This window comes from Camelus ferus, chromosome X (assembly GCF_009834535.1).
Source record: "Camelus ferus isolate YT-003-E chromosome X, BCGSAC_Cfer_1.0, whole genome shotgun sequence".
Lineage (NCBI taxonomy): Eukaryota > Metazoa > Chordata > Mammalia > Artiodactyla > Camelidae > Camelus > Camelus ferus.
This window is the reverse complement of record NC_045732.1, coordinates 66,446,648-66,461,231: the sequence shown is the minus strand read 5'-3', so window position 1 is coordinate 66,461,231 and position 14,584 is coordinate 66,446,648. Positions and strand designations below refer to the sequence as shown.

Below are 14,584 nucleotides of genomic sequence, written 5' to 3'. Positions count from 1 at the left end.
TTTCTGGAATTGGCTCTCTAATCTGCTAAGATTTAAAGGTACTATGGACTGTATTTCCAGGAGTTTAAGAAAGCTCTGATAGTCCATGGTGTGATCTGGGAATAGATATGACACAAATGTCACTACTGGGTACTCCTAATCAACCACTTATAAGAAGAAAGGATGTGGATAACTGTGTATATGATACTTTAGAACATTTTTGCAAAATAACAAATATAATGAAATTGGCTGATTGCTCCTATTATCTCTAGATGAAATGGAGAAAGAAAAGGATGAGCTCAGGGAATGGAATTCCCAGCTCGAGCACCTCACAAGTGATCTGTAAGCTTCTATTTGTGCCCAGAAGAAGATCATTATTTCCTGTAGCCACAGGGCAGAGACTGCTAAAACTCAAATGCAAAACCTCATCCTGCGAAAAGACAAGCCACTGACCGGAAGAAAATATTTACAAATCACATGTCTGATAAAGGCCTTATATACAGACTCTCTCAAAAGTCAGTAAGAAGAAAGCAGACACTCTCATAGATAAATTGACAAAGATTTCAAGAATACTTCATCATAAGCCAGAAAGAGAAAGAAAAATACCATGTGATATCACTCATATGTGGAATCCTAAGGGAAAAAAGGCACAAATGAACTTATTTACAAAACAGAAACAGACTCATAGACATAGAAAACAAACTTATGGTTACCATGGAGGAAAGGGGGTGGGAAGGGGTAAGTTAAGAGTTTGAGATTTCCAGATACTACTATATATAAAATAGATAAACAACAAGTTTCTTCTGTATAGCACAAGGAACTGTAGTCAATATCTTGTAGTAACCTATAATGAAAAATAATATGAAAAGGAATATATGTATGTATATGTGTGACTGAAATATCGTGCTGTACACCAGAAATTAACACAACATTGTAAGCTGACCATACTTCAAAAAAAAAAGAATACTTCATAAAAAACATAGAAATGGCAAAGAAGCACAGGAAAATCTGCTCATTATTATCATCAGTAAGGAAATGTAACTGAAAACTACAATAAGGTACAACAACACCTTAGGGAAAATGATCACAATGAAAAAGGACTGACCAAAACAAGTTTCGGCAAGGTTGTAGTGGATGGAACTCTCACACACTAATGGTGGCAAATGAAAACGGTGCAACCACCTTACAAAATATTTTGTGCGTTTCTTACAATATTAACCTTACATCCACCATATGATCCTGCTGTTGCACTGGTAAGGATGTATTCTAGAGAAAGAGGGCATATGTTCATTCCAAGTCTTATACACCAATGTTCATAGCAGCTTTATTTAGGAGAAATGCAACTCAGAAACAACCCAAATGTCCCTCAAGAGGTGAATGAATAAAGCAAACTGGTATACCCATATACCGGATTACTACTCAGCAATTTTAAAAAAAGAACTATTGACACATGCAACAAAATAGATAAATCCAAAAATAAACAGGTGTTCAGTTTCTGGTCTGGCATGTAAGGAGCTTAGAAGTCAGTACTGCATCCTACCTACAAGTAAAAAGCCAAACAAACTGAAAAAAACAACTCGTCTCAGATCTAGCAGAGAAGTGAGGACACAAGGCAAATTGCTGCCCCCCAAATTGGAGAAATAGTCAGGCAAATGCACAGAATCACAACTTTTCAGAGCAGAAACCCATCAGCAGGAACCAGTATCAGGGTAGGAAAACCCGAAATGTAAGTGATCTATTTTTGGAGGCTCAGTGTGGACAGGCCTGAGAGCTAAAAACTCCTGAGAGATAGTCATCAGGGGTCCCTTTTGTGAGTTTTACCTCCTGGATTTCTACTAGGTTCTCACAGTGAATATTGGAGAAAATCCTCTTGTGCCTCCAGCAGGAGGCAAAAAGGAACCATTCTGAAATATGCCAGATTGTTCTTTTCTTAACAAGCAAGGTCGGCCATCTGGAGAAACTATTTCACCTTAGCCTGTAAGCTGAGGTTTTATCAGATCCTAACTGATTCGGGGAAAGGGAAATACCCAATTCCAATTGGTTCAAGCTATCCTGTTTCACCAAAGGGGAAGATAAAAATCTGAGAAGTAATACATGTGTAGTACACAGTCCAGAGACCCAGACTCACCATAAGACTCAAACCTAACCATGGGACTAGAAAATGCTTACCCTCCCCCCATACCTTACCTCTACAGGACTAATTACCTATTTACACTAGTTTCATTTATCCAGTATATCATGTACAAAAGCATACTAAAAGGTAAAAAAAAAAAAACACAGTTGAAAGAGACATAGGAAGCATGAGAATCGGACTCAGATATGGCAGGGATGTTCAAATTATCAGACTGGGAATTTAAAGCAACTATGATTACTATGCTAAGGGCATCACTGGGTAAAGTAGACAGCAAGCAGAAACAGATGGGCAATGTAAGCAGAGAGATGGACATTTGAAGACAGAACCAAAAAGAAATGCTAGAGATCAAAAACATTGTAACAGAAATGAAGATGCTTCTGAAGGACTTTATTAGTAGAGCCAAATCTTTGGTGAAAAAAAAAATCTCTGAGATTGAAGATATCACAATGGAAACTTCTAAAACTGAAAAGAAAAGAGATAAAAGACTAAAAAAAAAAAAAAAACCCAGAGCAGAATATGTAAAAACTGCATAACTACAAAAACTACCCAACTACAAAAGGGGTAACATACACATATGGGTGCACCACAGGAAGAAAGAAACAGATAAATATTTGAAACAATGACTGAGAATTTCCCCAACTTCATGGAAAACAGCTAACCACAGATCTAGAAAGCTCAGTGAACACCAAACTGGATATAAACCCCCAGCCCTACCCCCAAAATTACACCTTGGCACATCATTTTCAAACTAAAAAAAATCAAAGACAAAGAAAAAGTCCTGAAAGAAGCAAGAGGGAAAAAACACCTTACCTATAAAGGAGTAAAGGTAACAATTACATCCAACTCTCCTCAGACCGTGCAAGCAAGAAGAGAGTGGAGTGAAATGGTTGAAGTGTTGAGAGAAAAAACCCTACCAACCTAGAAATCTGCACCCTGCAAAATTATCCATCAAAAGTGAAGGAGAGATAAAGATTTTCTCAGAAAAACAAAAATTAAGGGAATATGTTGCCAGTGGACTTGCCTTGCAGGAAATGTTAGTAGAAGTTCTTTAGAAAGAAGGAAAATGATCTGGTTAGAAATTCAGATCTAAAGACACCAGGAAGAGCACTGAAAAAGGAATAAATGAAAGTAAAATAAATTTTTTAAAATTCTTAATTGAGCTAACAGATAATAGCTTGTCAAAATTATAATAGCAACAAGGTATTCAATTGTATATGCTTTTACATAAATATATATGCTTATATATACTTATGTATATGTGAAGTGAATGACAGTAATGATATTGAATGGAATAGAAGGAAGGAAATAAGATTTTTTGATATTATAAGGTACTTGCACTGCCTGTGAAGCAGGCATAGCATTATTTGAAGGTGGACTTGGTTTAGTTAAGTGTATATTGCAGTCTATAGGGCAGTCATTAAAAAGAAAAAAAGTATAATTAATAGTTAAGAAAGAAGGAAAACCGGAATCATATAAAATGTTCAATTAAATTATAAATAGCAGAGAAAGAGTAGAGGACAAAATAAAAATAGAGAATGAGGACAATAAATAGAAAACAATTTAAAATAAGAAATATTATAAATATTAATCCCACTATATCAATAATCACTTTAACATCTATGGTCTAAATACACTAGAGTCAGAGATGTCAGAGTGGATCAAAAAATAAGACCCAACTATATGTTGTCTACAAGAAACATATATGAAGAAACATCTAGATTAAAAGTAAATGTATGGAGAAAGATATACTACGCTAACACTAATCAAAGGAAAGTGGGAGTAGATATATTAATTTCAAATAGAGCAGACTTTAAAATAAGGAAATTTATCCGGGAGAAAGATGGGCATTACATAATGATAAAGGAGTCAATTCTCCAAGAAGACATAAAACCCTTAATGTGTATGCACCTAACAGAGGACCATCAAAATACATGAGGCAAAATCTGATAGAACTGCAAAGAGAAATAGATGAAACCACTAAGCCACAGATCGATGTTTGTGGTCCTCCAAAATTCACATGTTGAAATGAATCCACAATGTGATGGCAGAACCTTTGGGAGGTGATTAGGTTATAAGAATGGAACTCTCATAAGTGGGATTAAATACCCCTATAAAAGAAGCCCTTATATGTGTGGGTGGGGAGGGCTATGTGGGAACTCTGCATTTTCTGCTCAATTCTGCTATAAACCTGAAACTGCTCTAAAAAATAAAGCCTATTAAAAAACAAAATAAAATAAAATAAAATAAGCCCTTACATCATCAGTCTCACCTGTATATGTAGGAAGGCAGGGTCTATCAATTAGCAACCGCTGAACTCTGATCTCTGTCCTAGAAATTAACCTATTGGAGATGAAACCCATTAGTGGGCTGTAACATCAATTCAGTAGGCATTACCAGCATTTTTTAAAACGTGAACTAAATGAGAGTTTAAAGATAAATAGAATAAAATATATACTGTGACACAGGTATTTTTATTGCTTTTGGCTAAAAAATATATGTATATTTGTACTTCATCAGTATATAAAATATATTTTTGTAAATTCTGATCCAAAAAAGAAGACTGACAAAAACTAATCTACAAGAGGTAGTAAGAGTCTCTTCTACAGCTGATTGACATTACACAGGTATACAACAATTATGATGTAGCATAAATGTTTTTACATTTATTAGCCCACATACATGCAAGAAATTATATCTATAGATAGGTGTTATATGAAATGACTATAAAATAAATTTCTGAAATTAATAACATTCATCTGATTATTATGTTCCTACTATTCTATTTTGGGTGTTAAATATGTAAGTAGGAAATAAAAACAATGCATTCCTGTGCTTTGGTTTTTATCATCATTAAAGCTCAAAATTTTGAATTATAGCTGGAAAAAATACTAATATTTTTATTGTCCCTTCTTGGGACCATTTAATAACTCTATTTTTTTACACTAATTTATTAATTATTTACCATAACCCTAAATCTGAAGATAAAACTCTGGAGATTTTTCTACTTCAGTGTATATGAAATGGATAATCTGATGATCACAAAAGAACTGGTAATCTATATGTTTCCCAAACACAACTCATCTTCTGGGAGATATTAGATATTAAATATTCAAGAAAGTATCTTCCAGTGTTCATAAATATATTTCATATATTCATGTCAAAGAAAAGATAAGTTTAAAACTATGGATAAACAATAAGAAACTGACTGAATGAAATAAGCCAGATGAAAATAAAATGCAACCTGTATGATTCCATTTACATAAATTTTAGGAAATTAAAACTGTTCTATTGACAGATGATCACTGGTTTCTTGGGGACAGGGTCTGGTGAGGGAGAGGATGGTCTGTGATTAGAGAAGTGAAAAGGTGATGTCCTGACATTATAATCATAATATATTTAAGAATATCTGGTTATTATAAGGGACATTACTAGGTGTCATTATAATAGGGCAAACACATAGGTAATTATTAACTTACAAAATTCTACATTCTTACAACTGAATTTTTATTTAATACTTGGACATTTTCAGGTCTTAAAAATTCATTATAGAAATGATAAAAACATGGTTAGTAGGCAAGAATCCATGCTATAATTTCAAATTGCTAGAAAGACCTAACGAACTGTATTTTCACATCCAACTGAGAGAAACAAGATTCACCAATTATTATTTATACAGTCAGAAACATATATGTGTGTTTATTCCAAATGCATGTCAAAGGCCAAGTTCCTTGTCAAGCTACACAATTCATTGCTTTCAGCAAAAAGAGGACATCTCTAATATGGGCTTCAGGGCTACTATAAAACACATAGCTGCTGACGGAATGACATTCCACCTGCTAAACCTCGTTCCCATGATGAGATCAAGGTAGCTTCTCTACTTCTAGGCTAGTTTGTGAGCCTCACAGGAGCTATTCCACAACATGCTTTTGTTCAGATCTATGAACTCACTTCAGTCTGGAGTCATATCCCACTAAAGATGTGAAGTGTTGGGGTTTCCTGGAAGCCGCTGCCCTTGAACCTGGAGTAGGAGCTTCAGGAGCCATCAGGACACAGATCCTCAGAACCTGCCTCCTTCAGACACCTGATATGAGCTGGGCCACCGGTATGAGGAGCTGCACAGGGAGAGACAGATCCAGCAATCGCTGTGCTTTACGGCTGTAACTGTGTGCCTGGCACCATGCTAGGCACTGGGTTAGTGACAATGACACTCATACGATTAGTTAGTGATCCTAACAATCAGATGTTACAACGGGCTTCTCATCAGAGCCTTTTTCTTCTCTTTTCCTCATCTATCCCTTAACAACAAAGTTGAAAAGGAATAAGCAATGGCCTGAATTCATATGACATCCATGATCCCTCAATAACCACAGGGCCATGGACTTACTCCTGTGTTATCACTGAATGTTCACAGTGATCCTGTGGGTAAAGCATTCTTAGCCCATTTTACAGAGGGGTAAGCTGAGGCTCAGAAAGACTTTTCACTGGTCTCACCTCCTGCGCCCCTGCCTTTAGAAGGAAAGTGGCTCCAGGACACCCCTGAGGCAGGACACCACACTCAGGGGGCCGGAAGGCACCCCAGATTTTACCTATGAGACAGCCGGGGCACTGAGCCCCAAAGCGGGAAAAGAGGTGACTTGGATATGGATCCCCTTGTCTCCCCACACCCCAGGGCGGCCCAGCCCTCACCGCAGGAACCCATACCCTCAGCTCAGCCCCAAACACCTGAAGGCGGGTCCTTCTCTTTCCCTAGGGTTATGTTAGTCTGTGTTAAAACGTCCTCACTGTCGCCCCAATTACGTCAGGTTTCTATGGCAACCGCGATGAGCAGGCAAGACCTTCACACCGGAAATGCCTCCTACCTGCGATCATTTGCTGCCTCCTCTCAGCCTCCCAACGGCACAGGTTCTGTCATCTGCATAAAGAGCTCTGCACTGGGACATATAAATCCGTGAATAGTCAGCACAAGTTTGACATCCATCTATCCATTCTTCCAGTTAACAGGCATTAAAACCAAACTCTACACCATCCCTTTTGTTAAGTTTCAGGCTTCTCCAGAATGGAAATAAGGAATTAACATGTGGAAAGTCTGGTGTCCTAAATTCAGATATTAAATCTAAGAAGAGATGGCTCCTTCCCATTAAGATTTCAACCTGCTCAAGTTTCTTATAATAAATGATTTTAAAATATGCTTTGCTTTAAGCCCTAAGCCTCTCTTCACATCTCTAGTTACTGTCCTCTATATATTGTCTCCCCTTTCACCAAAGTTCTACAAAGAATTCTCCACACTCAGTTCACATCTCCCTGCACCTCCCCTCCAGCTCTGTCTCTATCCCTCATTAATGGGGCTGGGTTCCCCCAACACTTCCACTGAAATTACACTTGCCAACTCAATAACCACCTCTTTGTCACTTCTACTATACATCAAGAATGTTGAAATGACTGTTTAAATACAGACAAACAGGTATTTCTCCAAGAGGAAAGGATTACCTTCCCCCCAAGAATTCGATTGTTTGGATATAGACAGGATCATACTAGAGTGTGATCAGTCACTGAAAAGCTCAGGTTGTGAAATACCTTCCATGGAGACAGAGTCAGATAATGTATAGGCGGTGGTCTGAATAATGGGCTTTCAAATGAAGCACACTTTTTCTCTGACATAGCTCATACTTTTGCTTTACTGAAACGGATTTTGTAAATATTTTTAGTGCAAGTTAGCAATAATTATTTGTGGTCACTTCAATAACCTTATCTGGTTTTCATTTCTTTCTCAAGGGATTGCCATGTATGAAATAAAATAGCCTTAAATTATATTGCTGTTCCAACTCTGCCATGATTAAATATATTTTCTAAAAGCATTATCTATTATGTCATATTCAGACAATATAATTGTGGTAATAAGGAACTCTTCTGCAGTTTCCTGACTGTTAAGTCAAAATTCTTTTATCACAGCACAGAAATCATGATGCCAGACTTTCTTCTGTATGCATTAAGTGAAATAAAAGAACAAACCCACAAAGTAAGTATACATGAATCCATACTGATTAAATAAAATTTTGAATTAACAAAAGAAATTGGTGACATCAAACTGTGTTTATCAAATAATTCCAAAAAATCTATATATATACCTTCCTTCCATGAGGTGAACCTTCCCCCTCCTACTGCTGAGGTCAGGGCAGACTTAGTTACTCATTTCTAAAGAACAGAGGAAGCAAATGGAAAACAGTTACTGCACACTGGAGAAACTCAACAAACACCACATTAACCCAGTGATGAAGGTCAACATCTCCAGTGACCCAGTGATTTCACCTGAGTATCATGACCTCCCAGATATGATATGACGAGGACACTTACTCTGTGGTATCCTTTCTCAAAGCCAATAACCACAGTCTAATCACAAGTAAACTAATTGCGTATACTTCTCAAGGCTGTCAGGGTCATGAAAACAGTGTGGCAGTTCCTCAGTTTAACAGAGTTATCAGATGATTCAGCAATTCCACACCTAGGTACACAGCCAAGAGAAACGACAACATACAGTTACATAAACACTTGTACACAAATGTACGTAGCATCATTCACAATAGCCAAAAGCAAAAACCACCCAAATATCCACCAACTACCGAATGGATAATGAAAACGTGGTAAGCTATTTGGCAATAGGAAGGAATGAATTACTGATGCATACTACAACATAGATGAACATTGAAAACAATATGCCAATGGAAAGAAGCCGAATATGCAAAATACCACGAATTGTATGATTCCATTTATATGAAATGTCCAGAAAGAGGCCATCAGTATAGCTGTACCCAAGGAATTCCACCCTTTACACCCAGACTTCCAAAAGGTCTGTGGTGTTGGGTTTTTGCCACAGCCCCTCCCTCCTACTCTCCTTTTCTGCAATGTTCAAGCTGCAGTTCAGGTTTCGGTCACGAGGTGGCGCGAACATACCGCCATTTTAAAATTTCTTCGGGGAGGGTATAGCTCAGTGGAAAAGCGCCTGCTTAGCATGCACAAGGTCCTGCGTTCAATCCCCAGTACCTCCATTAAAAATAAATAAATAAATCTAATTCCCCACCCCAAGAAATAAAAAATAAAATTTCTTACGAACAAGTTAATTCAACAAAACTACGGTACCTTCCCTTAAAATCCAGCCTATGGATCTATGTACAGAATGATTCTAATTCTATCTGAAAAAATCTGACAGGTGTAAAAGAAGACTGTAAACACATATATTCCACAGCTTGATGAAATGCCAAGTGGCAGCAGCGCACCTTGGCAGTCAGTGGGCAGGTGAAGGGCAGGAAGGAGGCGACTGAGAGAGTGTGAGGTTTGGGATCGTGGTGTGGGCAGCCTGTACAGTAGTGTTTTGTGTCTAGACAGGTGATGACACCGTGTGTGAGGAGGGCTGGGCAGCCTATACAAAAGCAGGGTATTCCATCACTTTTCTAGGATATAAAGAAATACATTTTCTAGGATATCTAAACATGAGGCTGGAAGTCCATCTTAGGTATTAACTAAGGGTAAAGCTTCAACTGCGGGCATGTATTTGAGGTGGTAGAGTCAGAAGGGACATAGAAACACACACACACACACACACACACACACACACACAGAGTCAATTCAATTTTTTTATCTACTTCATTTCCCCATGAAATACAATACAATGAATACAAATTACTTTTGCCAATCTGTTCGCAATTATTTTGTTTTCAAAGTTTTACCAAAGTACTGTTTTTCCTGAGTACAGTATTTCTAAACATTGTATGCAAGTATACTTATAAATTGAAATTGTCCTGCGTCTCTCAAGTCTTACTCCTATTCCCTTACCCAAAGGGGCCTGTTGTCATAGAACAGTGCCTCTTATCCAGACATGTCCCTGTAGGTGAGGGCACACGAACATAGACACCTGCACAGGCTCTTGGCCTTTTCCAAGAGATTTCACATTTTCTTCCTTCTTTCATATCTTGTCTTGTCTTGACTTAATATTAATTCTCAGGATCTTTAAAATATTTTCATGCTATTAGCTCTTGTGATTTTTGGCATATTTTAACATGTTGATTGTTCCTGTATATTTTAATGTGAATTCTTAGTTTAAATTCCTTGTCAATTTCTCTGTTTGATAGTAAGGATGTTACACAAATTGTGGATATGCACCCAATATCTGAGGGGTCATTTATCTAAAGAGGTGACTGAGGCTCTGACTTGGGCATCTATGATGTGGGACTCATGATACCTGTGTCACAGTGTCCTGAGGGGTGAATGAGAAAGCCTGCCCAGAGTATATGACACCTGGTGGGATTTCATGGGCCCTTTAAATGTTGATATATAGCTGTACAAGTTGGCTGAGCCATGGGTGCTAAGACAGGCACTGTGAAAAGTCATTTCTCATAGTTTCTCCTAATGAGACAGATATCTTTATGAAGGAAGCAAATATCGCTTTGATAAGCCTTTAGTTCAAAGTTTTAAAGACAGAAGGAGCTCTAGGTTCTTGGGGGATTCAGAAGCTAATAAGAGCTGCCAACATCATGCCTGTGTGCTGATCCTAATCCAGTTCCCCACGCTGGGAAGACAGGCCTGCCTTTGACTCACCTGGTGAGCTCAGTGAGAGATGGCACCAGGGCAGCAAGCTGTGGTGTTTACCTAACTGCTGCTCCTGGACTGCTCCATATGTTAACATATTTATAGGAAAATTCTAGACCCATCTCAGTCACCTGTGCAGGGGTCCTCAGATCATGCATCATCTAGCCACATCACACCAGGATTTGAGCCATTTGCTGCCTCCCTGAGAAGCAAAATTCCCACTAGCATTTCTTTGACACACAATTATTCATTCTTCTATTCACTCATGGCTAAATATATATTGAGCTCAAAGACTCATACTGTTCATTGGAGGCATCTCATTAACTCTAAAGTGGAAATAAGAGGGAAGTATGAGAAAATTCAAAGGTTAAACCTGAGATGACATGGCTCCTGCACATCAACTTTTATACTTTTAAGGAACTGAAGATGTTAAAAAAAATTCATCTTTGCACCCCTTTTCCCCATTCGGTCACAGGCCTTCTCTCTCTCTCTCTCTCTCTCCTTTTCTCTCCCTTTCTCCCCCACCCAACAAAATCAAAGTCCCAGAAAGCATTTGCGGCATTCCCTGTTAACATTCTTCACTTCCCACTGACCTCTTATCTCACTGCACTATTTGAACCTGTCCCCGTGATTGCAAGGAACGTGCTCTCACCAAGGTCACTACGTGTATAAATTTGTAATATATGTAATTTGTATAAATATGTATAAATTTGTATAAATATGTAATATATGAATATTGCTTCATGACCTCCTAAATTATGCATGCCTTTGCCAGCTGCTTCAGTCACTCTACAACAAATCTTTGACAGTTTCTCAGGCTCTGGAACATGAGGTGCTGGGTACAAACCTAAACTGTCCCGTTCCCTGACTGTGCACTCCTGGGCCAAGTTCTCTGTGTCCCTCAGCTTTTTGTCTACAAAATGGGGATGAACAACAGTACCTATCTTATGGAGTGCTGGGAACATTAAATGAATCAATACAGGAAAATCACTAGGACTTAAGAATTTAGCCTATTTATTTTTCTTATATATCTTTTTTTTTTAATTGAAGTATAGTCGATTTACAATACTGTGTCACTTTCTGGTGTACAGCATAGTGATTCAGTTGCATATATATATATATATATATACACACACACACACACATACACATATATATGTATACATATATATGTGTATATATATATACATACGCTGTACACATATATATTCTTTTCACTACAGGCTATGACAAGGTATTGAATATAGCTCCCTGTGCTATACAGAAAGACCTTCTTGTTTATCTGGTTTTGTGAAGATTTTCCTTTAGATCCACTTGTACAAGATCTTCTGTCAGAGTTCAGTAGGTACTGTGACAGCTGTTCCACATGTAGATGTATTTTTGATGTATTTGTTGGGGAGGGTGAGCTCCGCGCCCTTCGATTCTGCCATCTTGAAGCCCCTATTTCTCTCATATAGTTTTATTGGTATTCCTATCTTCACGGGCATTAAAAAATAGGATACAGAGTGATGTTTATTCACAATCAGTGACATTTGAGGTGTATGGTTAGTGAGTACGTTAGTTTGCTAGGGCTGTCTTTATTAATTAACAAGAACTTTGTGGCTCAGAACAACAGAAATTCATTATATTATAAGTTTGGAGCTCAGAAATTTGAAATCAAGGTGTTGGTAGGGCCAAGCTTCCTCTGAAGCTTCTAGAGGAGAGTCCTTCCTTTCCTCTTCCAACTACTGGTAGCTCTTGGCTTTCTTGGCTTTTGGCAGCATAACTCCAGTCTCTGCCTCTATTTTCAAATGACCTACTTCTCTGTGTGTGTGAAAGCTCCATCTCCTTTCTATTATAAGGACACTGGTCACTGGGTTTAGGGACCATCCTAAATTCAAGATGATCTCTTCTCAAGATCTTTAACTTAATTGTATCTACAAAGACCCTGTTTCCAAATAAGACATGGGAGTGTCATGATTTGGAAACAATTCAACCCACAACAGTGAGATAAGCAAGTTATAAAATTAAATGTAAAATGAGATCCTATGTTTTGTGTGTAAACATATAAATGTATGCATCCCTCTATAAATATATGATATCTGCATAAGAATCACTCTGGAGGAATATAATCCAGATGAAAACATTAGAAGGGCTTTTCTTTGGGTGGTGGGCATTGAGGTATTATTTATTTCTCTTTGTATGTCATCTATTTTTAACTAAATAAATTCCTATTGTACTTGCAATTATACAAAATATTAAAAAGGCTGGAGAAACATAGGCATTTTCTGACCCAAGCACAGGAAAGCTATCCACTTTAGAATGGCAATATCCCAGAGGCACAGGAAGGGGGACAGAATGTTGGAGGAGCCCCTTTTACAATGTAATAGGACACAGGTTCCCAAATTCCAAACCACACTGATTAAGATCAGTTGTTTAAACTTTTACCTAGTTAACTGAGAAAGGAAAACATGGGATCTCAGTTTGGTTTGTTTGCTGTGCCCTGATGAACAGTAAGGTTGAGGGTCTTACCAGATGAAAAGCACTAGCAGACACTAGTTATACGTGGGGCTCAGTAGCCACCCGGAATCTGTTCATCTCTTAGTCTTGTGACTTGCCTGCCCTGCCCTCACTGTGCCCCAGTTCCCTGATGCTTAAAATCAGGCAACCATAGCTCCTCCTCATTGGATGTGGTGAGGATTAAATAAGCAAGTATAGGTTTAGCACTTACAACATTGTAGGGACAGAGGAAGTCAAAAAATAACCATTCTTATCATTATCATACCTAAATTGACCATGAGTGTTTATAAGGCCATTTTATTATTATGTGGGATTATACTGATTTACTTGTTCTGACCTCCATAATATTTTGTTTGTAGAAAAAAAAAGCAGTTAACAAAACTGTATGTTGGGTATCATCTCATTGTTCATCTTAAATATGCAGGTTGTATTTGCATAACAAAATTTCTGAAAACAAATATACACTCAACTCTAAGAGTACTTAACCATAAATAGTAGACTTTTAAGGGTTTCTAATGATTTTTTTTTATCTTGAATTTTTATCTTTTAAGGATTCCAAAATAACACGAGGTTACAGATAATTTAAAAGGACATTTGACTAAATAGGACCACAGATCGTTATGGAACAATATCTAATTATCTATTGAACCTAAGTGACAATGAAAGATTTTAAAGGCAAATATAAAAGTTTACACAGTTGTGAGCAAAATTTAGCTCTTTTAATTAAAAATTGAAAAGACTCAATTTTCTTATGTAATCAATGACCTGATAAAAACAAGGAAGGACAGGAAATTATTTTAGAAAGACAAAAAATATCACCTTTCTAGGCAAATACTTTAAAAGGCACAGAAAAACTTTTCCCAATCTCTTCTCAAGAGCAGACCAACAGTGAAACTTTGACCTTTCAGCTGATAAAAGAAAATTAAGTTTTAGTTTAACATAAACATACTATTTATATTAAAGCATATTATTTAAACCTTTATAATAAATTCATTCCATTTTAGTCAGTTAGACCATACAAGGTAAAATTCTCTCTCTCTCCCCTCTGCTTTTTATAACTATTTAGAGTGTCCTGTATTCTCTTCTTTCTCATTCTGAAAAAGTCATTCTACTTTAGGGCAAAATTACCTTTTCCTCTACCAAAAATACATCTCCATATCTCATACCTTTTCTTACCTACAGAGATGAAATAATTTCCCATAGTATATTTAGTAGTTTAAATTATGTGTATTAATTAGAATTCTTAATGCTTACAAGCCATAGTCTACAGTGAAAACTAGGAGGTAAGCAATTGTGAACTGTCTGTTCTATCCCTACATTCTGTAAATTGGTGGATTTATGAATCCATTTGATAATTTCTAAAAGTATATCCTTCCTTATAGTACAATCTTT

General features: G+C 37.2%; 1 long non-coding RNA gene across 2 annotated transcripts in view; it reads right to left on the bottom strand.

Annotated features, from left to right (window-relative positions):
- LOC116662017 overlaps positions 1 to 14,584 on the bottom strand; it is an 88,436-nt gene that overhangs the window by 54,896 nt on the left and 18,956 nt on the right. The window contains exons 4-9 of one of the 2 annotated variants that reach the window (XR_004317991.1): positions 14,012 to 14,100; positions 8,465 to 8,612; positions 8,239 to 8,305; positions 6,973 to 7,044; positions 6,062 to 6,225; positions 4,383 to 4,453 (exon numbers count right to left, since the gene is read on the bottom strand). This is a non-coding gene — a long non-coding RNA (uncharacterized LOC116662017). The remainder of the gene's footprint in view (positions 1 to 4,382; positions 4,454 to 6,061; positions 6,226 to 6,972; positions 7,045 to 8,238; positions 8,306 to 8,464; positions 8,613 to 14,011; positions 14,101 to 14,584) is intronic. The other variant, XR_004317992.1, reaches the window with a different exon arrangement.